Source organism: Oryzias latipes, chromosome 18, assembly GCF_053564925.1.
Source record: "Oryzias latipes strain Hd-rR chromosome 18, Olatipes_Hd-rR_3.1".
Lineage (NCBI taxonomy): Eukaryota > Metazoa > Chordata > Actinopteri > Beloniformes > Adrianichthyidae > Oryzias > Oryzias latipes.
In genome coordinates, this window is record NC_136254.1 from 30,316,918 (window position 1) to 30,329,286 (window position 12,369).

General features: G+C 38.4%; 2 long non-coding RNA genes across 2 annotated transcripts; both read left to right on the plus strand.

Annotated features, from left to right (window-relative positions):
- The first annotated feature begins 6,691 nt into the window (after positions 1-6,691).
- LOC105356362 (uncharacterized) lies at positions 6,692-7,960 on the plus strand. Its single transcript, XR_910533.4, has 4 exons — positions 6,692-6,807; positions 6,944-7,003; positions 7,545-7,655; positions 7,777-7,960. It is a non-coding gene; the product is annotated as an uncharacterized LOC105356362 (long non-coding RNA).
- A 2,303-nt stretch (positions 7,961-10,263) lies between these two features.
- LOC144987242 (uncharacterized) lies at positions 10,264-11,148 on the plus strand. The gene is made up of 4 exons (XR_013651113.1): positions 10,264-10,422; positions 10,489-10,548; positions 10,772-10,876; positions 10,986-11,148. It is a non-coding gene; the product is annotated as an uncharacterized LOC144987242 (long non-coding RNA).
- The last annotated feature ends 1,221 nt before the right edge of the window (positions 11,149-12,369 follow it).

Consider the following 12,369-nt stretch of genomic DNA (forward strand, 5'->3'; position numbering starts at 1 on the left):
CGTGCGTTTAATCATTAGCTTAAGAACAGGAGGGAAAACAACGTACTCATTGTGAGATTCTCCTTAACTGCCGGTTGTTAGTTGACTCATCTCCAGTCAAAAATAGAGAAGACTGACATTACGGAAACCACGACCATTTTTTAGAGAGCAACTTTTCTGTTGTACATTTAAAAGCCCTTTTACTAAAGATTAACCTATTCGTTTAAAATAAAGTTTATTCTTGAACAAAAAAAACACCAATATTTAGTTGTACCCCATTAATAAATACTTGTTTTTTTCTGTCAAAGGCTATGTCCAATTTTTTTTTTTTTGCCTCAGGTTTTCCTCAACTTTTGAGTGTAACTTTTATCTTCATCCACGGTAAAATTGTATCTGTAAACTTTGTATACGAACCATTAAAATGTGATTTTAGCTTTGTCCGAATTCCCACCATAACCCCTAACAACTAAAACACTACAGTGGTGGACAAAACTGTTGGTAATCCTCAGTTAAAGAAAGAAAGTCTACAATGCTAACTGAAATGACTTGAAACGTTCAAAAGTAACAATAGATTAAAATTTAATGAAAATTAAATAATCAAAATCAGCCATTACTTTTGAGTTGTTGATTAACCGAATTATTTAAAAAATAAATAAAGACTGAGAACTAATTACCCAGGGGGTTATGATTAACTCAGGTATGTCCTTTAATTGACATCACAGCTGTTTTCAAACCCATAATCAGTCAGTCTGCCTATTTAAAGGGAGTCAAATAGTCATGTTGCTGTTTGGTGAAAAGGTGTGTACCACACTGAACATCGACAACAGAAAGCAAAGAAGAGAATTGTCCCAGGACATTAGAAACAAAGTTATAGACAAACATCGTAAAGGTAAAGGCTATAAAACCATCTCTAAGTGGCTTGAAGTTCCTGTGACAACAGTGGCACATATTATTCAGAAGTTTAAGACCCACGGGACAGTAGCCAACCTCCCTGGACGTGGCCGGAAGAGGAAAATTGATGACAAATTGAGGAGACTGATAGTTAAAACTGTATCCAAAGAGCCCAGAACAACCTTCAAAGACATTAAAGGTGAACTCCTAGATCAAGTTACATCAGTGTCAGATCGCACCATTCCTCGTTGTTTGAGCCAGAGTGGACTTCATGGGAGACGACCAAGGAGGACACCACTGTTGAAAGGAAATCATGAAAAAGCCAGACTGGAATTTGCAAAAATGCATGTTGACAAGCCACAAAGCTTCTGGGAAAATGTCCTTTGGACAGAGGAGACAAAACTGGAGCTTTTTGGTAAGGCACATCAGCTCTATGTTCATAGACTCAAAAATGAAGCATTCAACCAAAAGAACACTGTCCCTACTGTGAGACATGGAGGAGGCTCAGTTCTGTTTTGGGGCTGCTTTGCTGCTTCTGGCACAGGATGTCTTGAAGTTGTGTAAGGTAAAATGAAATCTCCAGATTATCAAGGCATTCTGGATAGAAATGTGCTGCCTAGTTTCAGAAAGCTTGGTCTCAGTCGCAGGTCATGGGTCTTCCAACAGGACAAGGATCCAAAACACACAGCCAAAACCCCCAAGAATGGCTAAGAGAAAAGCGTTGGACTGTTCTGAAGTGGCCTTCTATGAGCCCAAATCTGAATCCCATTGAACATCTGTGGAAGGAGCTGAAACATGGCATTTGGAGAAGACACCCGTCAAAACTGAGACAACTGGAGCAGTTTGCTCATGAGGAGTGGGCCAAAATACCTGTGGACAGGTGCAGAAGGCTCATTGACAAATACAGAAACCGTTTCATTGCAGTGATTGCCTCAAAAGGTTGTGCAACAAAATATTAAGTTACGGGTACCATCATTTTTGTCCAACCCTATTTCATTTGTTTTGTATTTTTTTATAATTCTATTAATCAACAACTCAAAAGTCATGGCTGATTTTGATTGTTTAATTTTCAAAAAATTTAATTTTTTGTTACTTTTGAACGTTTCAAGTCATTTTTAGTAAGCATTGTGGACTTTCTTTCTTTAACTAAGGGGTACCAACAATTTTGTCCACCGCTGTACATAGTGCAGGACTATCTAGTGCCCTGGATTTTAAAAGCAATTCGGACACCATGCTCACTAATATGGCGAATATGGCGTCATCGATTTCACGAAGTTAAAATCTCATTGATTTGACTGTTTTGCGACAATCATGTTTTGAAGATGAAAACAATATTTTATTTTAAAAATACATTTAAATACATTTTCATTGCTGTGTACATTCCCCGATCTAGTGAGCATCGATGCGCAGTTTTTTCACAGAGACTTCTGGGAAATTTCTAGGGCACTCGATTTTGGAATTGTAGATTTGGACAACACTACATAGTGCACTATATAGTGACCAGTGAAGGAATTCAGACAGAACCACAGACTTTCCCTTAACCCATAAATTTCAAAGTGGAAGCTAAAAATTTCTGCATGTCAACTTCTGTCTCATCTGACTTTAAGGTGGAATAGATACATACAAAAAACAAAAGCGGTCTCAAAAACTAGTATTTTCTAAATATAATCATAATCATGAATCACTGTATGATCAACTTGATTAGCAGCATCCTAGTATTGTTCGACAGGTGGTTGCTGAATATTATGCATAATATGATGGTGTGTACAAACAACAGTCGCGAGAAATCCGTCTTTGGGGTAAAAACTCCTGGTTTATGCTTGTTAAGCACAGCTTTCTTTTAGTTTTAAGTCAAAAACTCTTCATGTGTTTCCTTTTGAAGTCATTTTGCAGGAAGAAATTTTCCAAATACATTTGTTTTCTTGGTTAGCTTGGAAGTTTCAATCTAGCGGTCGACTTGATGCGTCGAGAAATAATCGGATGTGGTGGGGAGAGTCCAGCAGTTTTTCAAAATAAAACTTCAGTCAGAATCAGATTTGAAATAAAAAGGAGAGTTTAGCAGGTCTCGTTTTTTTTTTTTTTCACTGCACCCTGGTACAAACTGTCCCATGGACTGGTACCACTTTGCACCCCAGGGGTTGGGGACCACTGCCCAAATCAACTGTTGGGGTAAACAGGCAAACCGGGAAGAAGACGGTATGGACCAGCACAGAGGAAGGTAGAGACAAGACATCAATACAGAAAGGACTGACGAGACACAGGTGAAAACGATCAGATTGGGACCAGGAAAGTAAAACTCAAAAACAAAAACAACCAGGACACCTTCAACACAAAATAGGAAGCAGAACTCTAATCATGACAGAAATAAAACAGGAAAAAAATAAGTCAAAAAAGACCCCTAATCATGACACTTTTTAGATTTTAATTTCTGTTTTTCCCGTTGCCCTACGATGGACTGGGGACCCGTCCAGGGTGTGCCCCACCTTCGCCCAGCAGTAACCGGGTTAGGCTCTGGCAGCCCCGTGACCCCGAAGGGGACACAGTGGGTTAAGAAAATGGATGGATGGATTTTTATCCCCGTTTGTAGCTTTATCAAACAAATGTTAGTAAAATAAATTCCCTTGATATTTTACAGAAACAATTTAAGCCTAAATTTCTCAGGTTGTGTACACCGTAAACAGTAAACACCACGTGTTTAAATGTAAACGTTTCATCAGACCGATGAATGCACTGGCGCACAAACCTCCACTTGCTCTGTAAAGTGCATAATAGTAAACGGTTTTCTAGGTGTGTAGTTTTCCAAAACAGCTCCGGGCTTTGTCTAAACATTATACAGACTTTAGCAGTGATGGAAAATTTCCTTTTTTTTTTTTTTTTGCCTGCTTTTGTCAAGATGAAAGGATAAGATGCTAAACTGGTTCTTAGTTTCTGTAAGCATGGCACCAACCTTTTTTTCTTATCTGGTGTTTTTGCTGACAAAACAAAGACTCGCTCTAAGAAAGAGCTCCAAAACATTAACTTATAAGTCAGTTTTGTTTACTGCCAAACAGAGGGAAACGACTTTAGCCTTGATTTGAAGCTACAAGTCATACAGGTTAAGAGGTCACTAATTCCTAACTCCTTTCACTTTACTGGTTAACCCGTTAGTCAGTGATTAAAAGGGAAAGCTGGAGGTTTAAGTTTAACACAGTATCAAATATGCTGTTAAGTGATCTAAAAACAGTCATGTGCTCCCAACACCAATTCTTCATGGGTCTTTTAAGATTAAATGGCCTTCATCTACTTAAAAAAATTAAATTCTCGGTATCAGCACACAAAATAGTTCCCATTTCTGGCAGAAATATATGTTTTTGCTAAATTCCTATCTAGTTCTCAGAAACAATTTTTTTGGCTTACAAGACATGATTCTTGAATAAAACAATTGTAATTTTGCTACCTACAAGGGTTTTTAGGTCACAAAATATCACAAAAACATGTTGGGTTGTTTTTCTTTATCTGCTTGTGGACAGTCACTGAACCCTTTAACACCGGGGCGGTAGCCACCGACAGCAAAACAAGACACGCCATTTGAATCCCAGTGAGAATTTTGAGGCGAAAAAAGTGATTTTTCCTCCATTACAATTTATTAACATACATTTTTACTTTATATTGGTTTATATTAGTTTACAGTACATTAACCTGCAGCACTTTACCCTAGTTTACATGATTTTATCTTGCGGTTGCAAACTAAACATTACTTTACACTACGTTTAGGTTGCAATGATTTTCTTCATGTTGTTTACATTGGTTTACTTCACATTATGTTAAAGTCGCTACATTGTAGTATATTAGTATATATTTGTTTACTTTACATTACAGTTGCAACCCTACTGTTAGTTTATGTTATTTTGGGGTTACTTTACACTTGTTTACGTTAGTCTATTTTATGTTATGTTAGAGTTGCAGTGCTGTACGGTAGTTTACATTTGTTTAAGTTTTTGTTACAATTGCCAGCCTAATGTTAGTTTTTATAGTTTTCCAATAGGGTTGGTTTACATCGGTTTGCTTAACTTTAAGCTAGGGTTACAGAGCTTTATGTTAGTTTAAATTAGTTGAAATTATTCTATGTAACTGGTACAACACTTTACATTAGGTTAGTTAACATGACATTAATGGTAAATGGCGTATTCTTATATAGCGCTTTTCTACCTTCTTCAAGGCCCAAAGTGCTTTACAGTCACAGACCCATTCACCCAGTCACACACACATTCACACACTGATGGCGGCTACGCTGCTGAATACTGGCGGCAACCTACCACCAGAGGCAAGTTTGGGTTCAGTGTCTTGCCAAGGACACATCGACTCATAGGCGTGCAAGGCGGGAATCGAACCTGCAACTTTACGATCATGGGTCGACCGCCCTACCGCTGCACCACGGCCGACGCAGTGTGACCCAGAGTTTCCAGCACCATCTTCCAGAAGACACGGCTGCAGATTTAGTACCTGGGGTAATGTAGTTGTTATTTGTTCCTCTTAATCAGAAAGTGTCTCACTTTCCATCCGGTGGATTGTACCACGTTTAATGTTTGAGACCTTTTAGGTTAGTTTATATTAGTATAATTTACGTTTCTTTATGCTATAGTTGCATTTTGTTTACTTTACATTAATTTACGTTACAATTGAAACACTTTGTTACTTTACATCACTTGACCTTATGGTTGCAACGCTTTACTTCGTATTAGTTTACATTAGTGAACTTTACGATACTTTATGTTAAAGTTGCAACACTTTCATTTACGTTGGTTTCCATTAGTTTTACTCTACGTTACAATTGCAAAGCCATTGTGCTCTGTGTCAGAAAAATCGGCTGGGTTGATTGGACAAAGACTTCACTTCTGCAAAGTGTTGCATATCAGCGCCAAGCTGATTGGAATTAAGTTAAACGTTTACAGAGTTACAGTAATTCAAAGAATGCCGACACTGGAGCTAAAGCTCTCGTGTATAAAGTTTAAAACTGCTTTAATTAAATTTTTCTGATCCTAAAAGGAGCCTTATCTTTTTTACAGTGACAACTTCTGACTGTCTTGTCATAAGCAAACAAAAGTCATCATTTAAGGCTTCTCTCATTAGCTTCCATCTGTTTGAACCTTTCTGAGGACTCAGGTTTGCCGTTTGCTTTTTGAGCTCTTTGAAATTTTCATTTAATACATAATGCGTGTGTACATTACCAGAGTACTTTACTAATGTGCATTAAAAGTATGCCACTATTAATCAGGAAAAAATATTTGTAAATTCTAATGCATTTTATCGGGAAAAAGGATGAATTTGTGTAGTAAAAAGTATAAATCAAAGATTTACTTGAACGAAAATAAGTTAAATTAAAAAGTAAAAGCTTCCTTGATTATTACCAGTGTTTATTGTGAAACCACAGGATGTCTTGTAGATCACCGCCCACACTCATTCGTTTCAGGATCAGTTAGGGATGGATGGAGCATGTCGTACCTATCAGTGGGGAAACGGAAAACATCTCATCAGCAAATGTTCTCCTTCACTTCTAATGAAGGGGTTTGATGATGGCCCACTGAAGAGAATCCTTTTTTAAATACCGGTACTTACAAACACATATACAAATATATATATTTCGGTGTTATTTATAAATGCTCAGTGTTTCCATCATGCCTTGCATTTGTGTTTGTGTGAGAACAAACGTAATCTCCTTGCAAATCAGATTCTACATGTGAGTCCATGCACAACTGAGGGATTTTGAAAAACGAAACATGTCTAGGCCGATCCGGATGGTTGACCACAGTGGCGACGTCCTGCAGGTATAAAAGTGTTTGTGCAGCTCAGTGGAGCACAGTGAGGTCCAGGGCGAGCGGAGGGAAGTCATCATGTCCTCGATCATAACTGCGACCGTCCTGCTCCTGGTCCTGATGCAGTGCTGTTGCTGCGGTGCGCGTACGTACCGACAACTGAGCTAAAACCTTAACAATCAGATTCATACACCATGAAAAAGTTTGGATTTTGTAGGTTTGTTGGTCATTGGTACAAGTTACAAACATTTTTATTTTTTTCTATTTTTTTGCATCAACAGGTCAGAAACATCCTTCTTTTGCTGTTGGATTCACCAAAGAGGAAATAGAAAAATGCAAAAGTAAGTGGATGATTGATTGACAGTTGATTATTATCTTTAGGAGGCACTTTTTGATGATGGGAGGTTGGATATTTTAATGATAGGAGAGTTCTTTGAAACACAAAAATGGAATGAGACCACTTAGCCTAAAAAAATCAAAAACAAACAGAAATGAGCACTTTTGTAGTTCTTTTTCGTATAACTGCTAACTTTTATTGTTGTGTTGCCTAAGGTTGTCAGAGTAAATGTAACCTTTTAAACTGAAGCTATCTTCGGCAACAGGGAAGAACAGGTGGTCTTCACATTTCGTAACTCTTACTATTTTCGTGAATGACGAAATTCTAACAGATTCACTTGCTTTACTGCAGTTCACCATTGTAAAGTGTTGCATATCAAGGCAAAGCTACTTTTTTCAGCTTTTAGAATCCATTAGATATATTTGTTAATTGCGGAAAACGGTTAAAGAGTCACGGTGATTCAAAAAATGTCAACACTGGAACTGAAGCACCTGTGTTCAAGCTTTTAACGGTCTTGATTTTTTATTTTTTTTTATCTGTTTCAGGTATTTCCCGTGGCACACTTCAGTGCCCCCTATTTGTCAGATCCATCACTGGAAAAAAAAACATAAAAAAGGCGATGAAAGATTGTCTTTGCAGTACAATTAAGATCAAGGGTGCGTAAACACTGGCCATCAAAGCCTGTCAGCTACAAATTTTTGTTTATTTGTCTGCTTAAACGATAAAGTATATTGACATGTTTATTGTACTCTGCTCTTTTAATCTGTCATTTACCAGGGCGTCCAAAAGTAGAGAAATTCTGTCCCCAGAGACCTCCTCCAGCTCAAGTTCCTCTGTAAGTCACAGAAGAAGTGGACCTGCTGCAAAGTCCTACAACCTGAACAAGAGTTTTACAATTCAACGATCATAGTCATTTAATGACAAAAAGACATGTTAAATAAAGGCTCTGAATGTTCCTTAACCTCTCACTTTGATACAAGTTTTTTTATGCGCTCAAGTCTAAGTGTTTTTTTCTAAAAAAAAAAAAAACAACCCTTTTTTATGATAGTTGATGGATGTTTGACATTTTTATCACTGTAAATAAACATTTTTAAGTAAATAAAATGTTATTTTTTACTTTGAACTCACTCTTCTTTATCACATGAGTGGTTAATATAAGGGGATTTTTCAGATTTACCTATTAAAAACTAAAAAGAAATTGATAAAAAGATGCAAAAAAATCCATAAAATTCAGAATATTTTATTATTTTTATCAAAAATAAACTCCATGCAATAATCACCTTGTGTAGATTGCTTTTCCTGTTTCAGATTGCAAGTCACAAAAGTAATCACTTTGTATAGAATTAGAATAGTTTACGTTGTGTTTGTGTTTCCATCATTTCCACTGTGGTTCTCCTAAAATTTACTGCTGTTTTTTTACAGAAGTTGCATTTAGAAAAATAGGAGTGTTGACATTTTTCAAAAAGAAAGAAGGAAGCAATATCAGTCAAATTTTAAGTTTTAGTCTTTGCTATTTTGAGGAAAAAATGCACTTGTGTTCACAAAATGTTAGTAGGTTGTGGCCCAAAAACAATGAGATGAACAGTCAGATTCAGTCAGTATTTGTAATTTATGACATTTATGACATTGATTTGTTTTCTGAAATTGCCTTTTCCCTTTTTGGGTGGTGGGATTGCTGGAGCCTATCACAGCTACTTTTGGGTGACGGCAGGGGCTCACCCTGAACAGGTTGTCAGTCTGTTGCAGTGCCACACACACACACACACACCCACACACATACTCATACCTAGGGGCATTTTACAGTCACCAGTGAAGCATGTTTTTGGACTGTGGGAGTAAACATGAGTTAGAACAAAACCCACAGATTCATGAGGAGAACATGCAAACTCCAATACATCTCTCTAAGAATTGTATTATTAATATTGCTCTTAGTATTAAAACACTAGTTCTGTGAGCTGCGATGCAATAACTAATGCTAAAAAATGCTTGTATTGAGGATTTTTTGATCTTTGACAATTATGATACAAATATTAACTCAAAAATGGGGGGGGGGGGGGGGGGGCAAGCTCCACCTGTGGTCTTATATACGGATTATTTCTGGTTTTGCTCATTGATGTTGAACCGACTTTGAGAGGCAGAAGTGGCTGGGTAGCTCGGTTGGTAAGGTGAGAGACTACCACGCAGGAAACCAGGGTTTGATTCCCAGAGAGCAATGAACAATGGTACTGGGGCAATTACCGTATCAATGGCGAGCAATTAACATCACCCAGTGAAGGCCCTTGGGCAAGACCCTTAACGCTACTTAACTGCCTCCCGAGCGTTGGTTGGCTCCCCGCAGGGGATGGGTCAAATGCAGAGGACATATTTTCCATTGTTTGGGTGGGTATTCGGACACAGCATTGGAGCTACTGGTATTGCGAATACGCTAAGAAGGCTAACATGTAGCAGTGTCAGATGTTTTTTCTTTTAAGTGTAAACTAATAATGTTGGGAGTTATCGTACTCACAGTAACGTTTGTTTTAGCAATATCCGTCTGTTGTTTCTACGTGTTGCAAACAATGTTTGGTGCCAGGTATTCTGAATATGCTAACGTGGCTAACGTGTAGCAATGTAAGATGTTGTTTTTTTTACGTTACTTACAAGGTTGGGAGAGCAACATTTGTTTTAGGAATAACAATTTTTTTTTACGTGATGCAAACAAGGCTGGTATTGCAAATACTGTACTGCAGCTAACGCTAGCATGTTTCTAGCATTACAAACCAATTCTAGAAATACTCCAAATGCAGGTAATTAAGTCTGACTGACTTATTGACTTGTCTGGCTTAATGCATCTTACAATTTGGTGCACCTTAAAAAATAGAGCATTAAATCACCTCTAATCTGGTTATGATTGAATGAATTATAAATGCGGAAAATAAGGTAATATTCCTCCAAAATTACAGTTTGAACGACAGTGTAGTTGGTTCAGCTGAACCGGATCCATCTGCATTCTGCATCTCTGTTCCTGTTCAAGACCATGGGGGGCCTGTTTGTTTACATATCTGTCTCTCACTCATTCATTTCTTCATTTATTAACACTGGAATATTTAAAGTTTACTTGATCTTTAGCTGACAGCGTGGCACATCTGTAGCTTTCAATGAAAACAAACAAAACAGTCCAGAACAGTTTGTGAAAAGAACTTTGGCAAAAGTCAGAGACTTAAAAACAAAAAAAAATGTTGTTCAAACATGTCAATCTGAGTTATCAGCCTGCGCCGACACACCCAGGCAACATCCTGCAAATATAAAAACACGTGTTTGTGCAGCTCACAGGAACAGTTTGAGCTCTCAAACCAGCCGAGGAGCGTCCCGCCACCATGTCCAGGATCACACCGGGGATCATCCTGCTCATCCTCCTGCTGAGCTGCTTCTGCTGCAACGCAGGTACGATTCGAAAAGATTCCTTCTTTTGAAGAGTCTCCATAAAACTTACCGTCCATGCCCCCACAGTGGATGAATTCCACAATGCGGGATTTACGACGCTGGAAATCCGACGATGCGTCTGCAAACGTGAGTAATGGACTTAGTGTTACATTTATCGTAATACACCTGCTGATTCACATCCCCAAAAGTGCATTAGCATCCATCACTGCATAGCTTTTTGTCCGATCACAAACCTACATAGAACAAAAAGACGACTAAATGTCTTATTTTAAGGGGTAAGAACCACACGAAATGGTGCTTAGTTAACTAATCAAAACGAGAGTTCATAAATCCATTTTGATTTTTTCAGGTGTTATAAAAGGAAAATGGAGGTGTCCTCAAAGACTTGTACCCACAGCTATTGACACAAAACAGCATCTGAAGGAATGTCTCTGCAAAAACGTCACCAATAACGGTGAGTAAAATAGAAAAAGTGATATTTTTAACGTGTTTTTATGTTACTGTGTATAAATATTGTCATTTTGTATTTATTGTATATTGTGTTTTATTTGTTTGTTTTTCAGAGCATCCAAACAAGCGAGCCCTCTGTGGCCCCCCAAACCACGGAGTGCAAACGCCGCTATGAGAGAAATCCTGAAAGGAACAAAGAAAAGAATGAAAAAGAAAAGTTTTATCAAGATATTTTACAGACAGATTCTGAATGACTAAAATGTATATAAAATCTCATTTCTGATGTTCACTGTGTTCATTTATTCTCACTGTGACCAACTGTCCTATAGCCCATGTTTAACCTTATTCTATATTTTTTGGAAATGTGTGGACTTTGTTAAAAAAGGTTAAAATAAAAAAATGTAAAAACAAAATTCCGAATGTTAAGAAAAAAAGTTTTGTTTTTATTATTACAACAGAAATGTTTGTAAGTTTTTAACTTTGTGAATATTTTTTTTTCCCTGGGAGTTTCACTTTCCTGTTTTTGCTCTGCCAATTTCAAGCGCTTCATCAAGCAGGCAGAAAAAAAGGGAGGGGCTTTTTTTATTTAAATAAACTAAAAATAATAGATTTGTCTGCATCAGTAAAGTTTATAAGAAGTTATCTATGTGTTCAGGTGAAAGCTGAATGATCACTTTGGAATGAAATTAGTTTAATTTATCTTGGACTACGGTCACAAAGCCCAAAATGCCACCATGCGGTGACCCATATGCACGTTTTTTAGCTCAATCGACTGGCGGTATTTTTAAGAAAAAGTTACAATTTTACAGAAGGAGGAGGATTTCTGGGCATCGGTCTGTGGAGGTCATGTGGTGGCAGGCCAGCGACAGGCGGGTGGCAGGAAGGCAACAGAACGATGAGTGATAGGAGGGTCTCCAAGGTACCCAAAGTCGTCTGTTGATCGGGCGATTTCAGACGGCCACCCCCTCTCCCCCTGTGCTGCCGTCCCACTGCCACGCTCAGAAATCGTACGGTAGCACGTGCATTCAACCAGGAGGCCCGGTGATGACCGGATGTCAATTTAGCGATCCTGGCCACCTTGGCTACATGCTTCACAATGCTCATCAGGGGGTTGATAGCACCACAGCAGCTCCAAGGCATGCGTGTTGATGAATTGCAGTTGATGCTTGGAAGAACACAAAGAACGTTGTGCTTGCTGCCCTACTCATAGAAGAGAAGCAACACCCACAAGAGGGGCAGAGGAGAAGAATCTGAGATCCGAATGACCACTGGTGCAAAGCGGCCCGCTTTTTATGTACCGCTGGTGGCCAGCGGCAACTTGATATGGACTGCCGCTGTCTGGAGACATTTACACATCGTCCAATCAGAGCCGCTTGGCCTGATTGGACAGCTTCTCCCCCCCAGCTGTCGGCCAATTTTGTAATGACGTCATCCTGTCTGCATTCTTCACCACACCAGCAATTTTCAAAAATCAGGCGGCTTCATTAAATTTTGAAG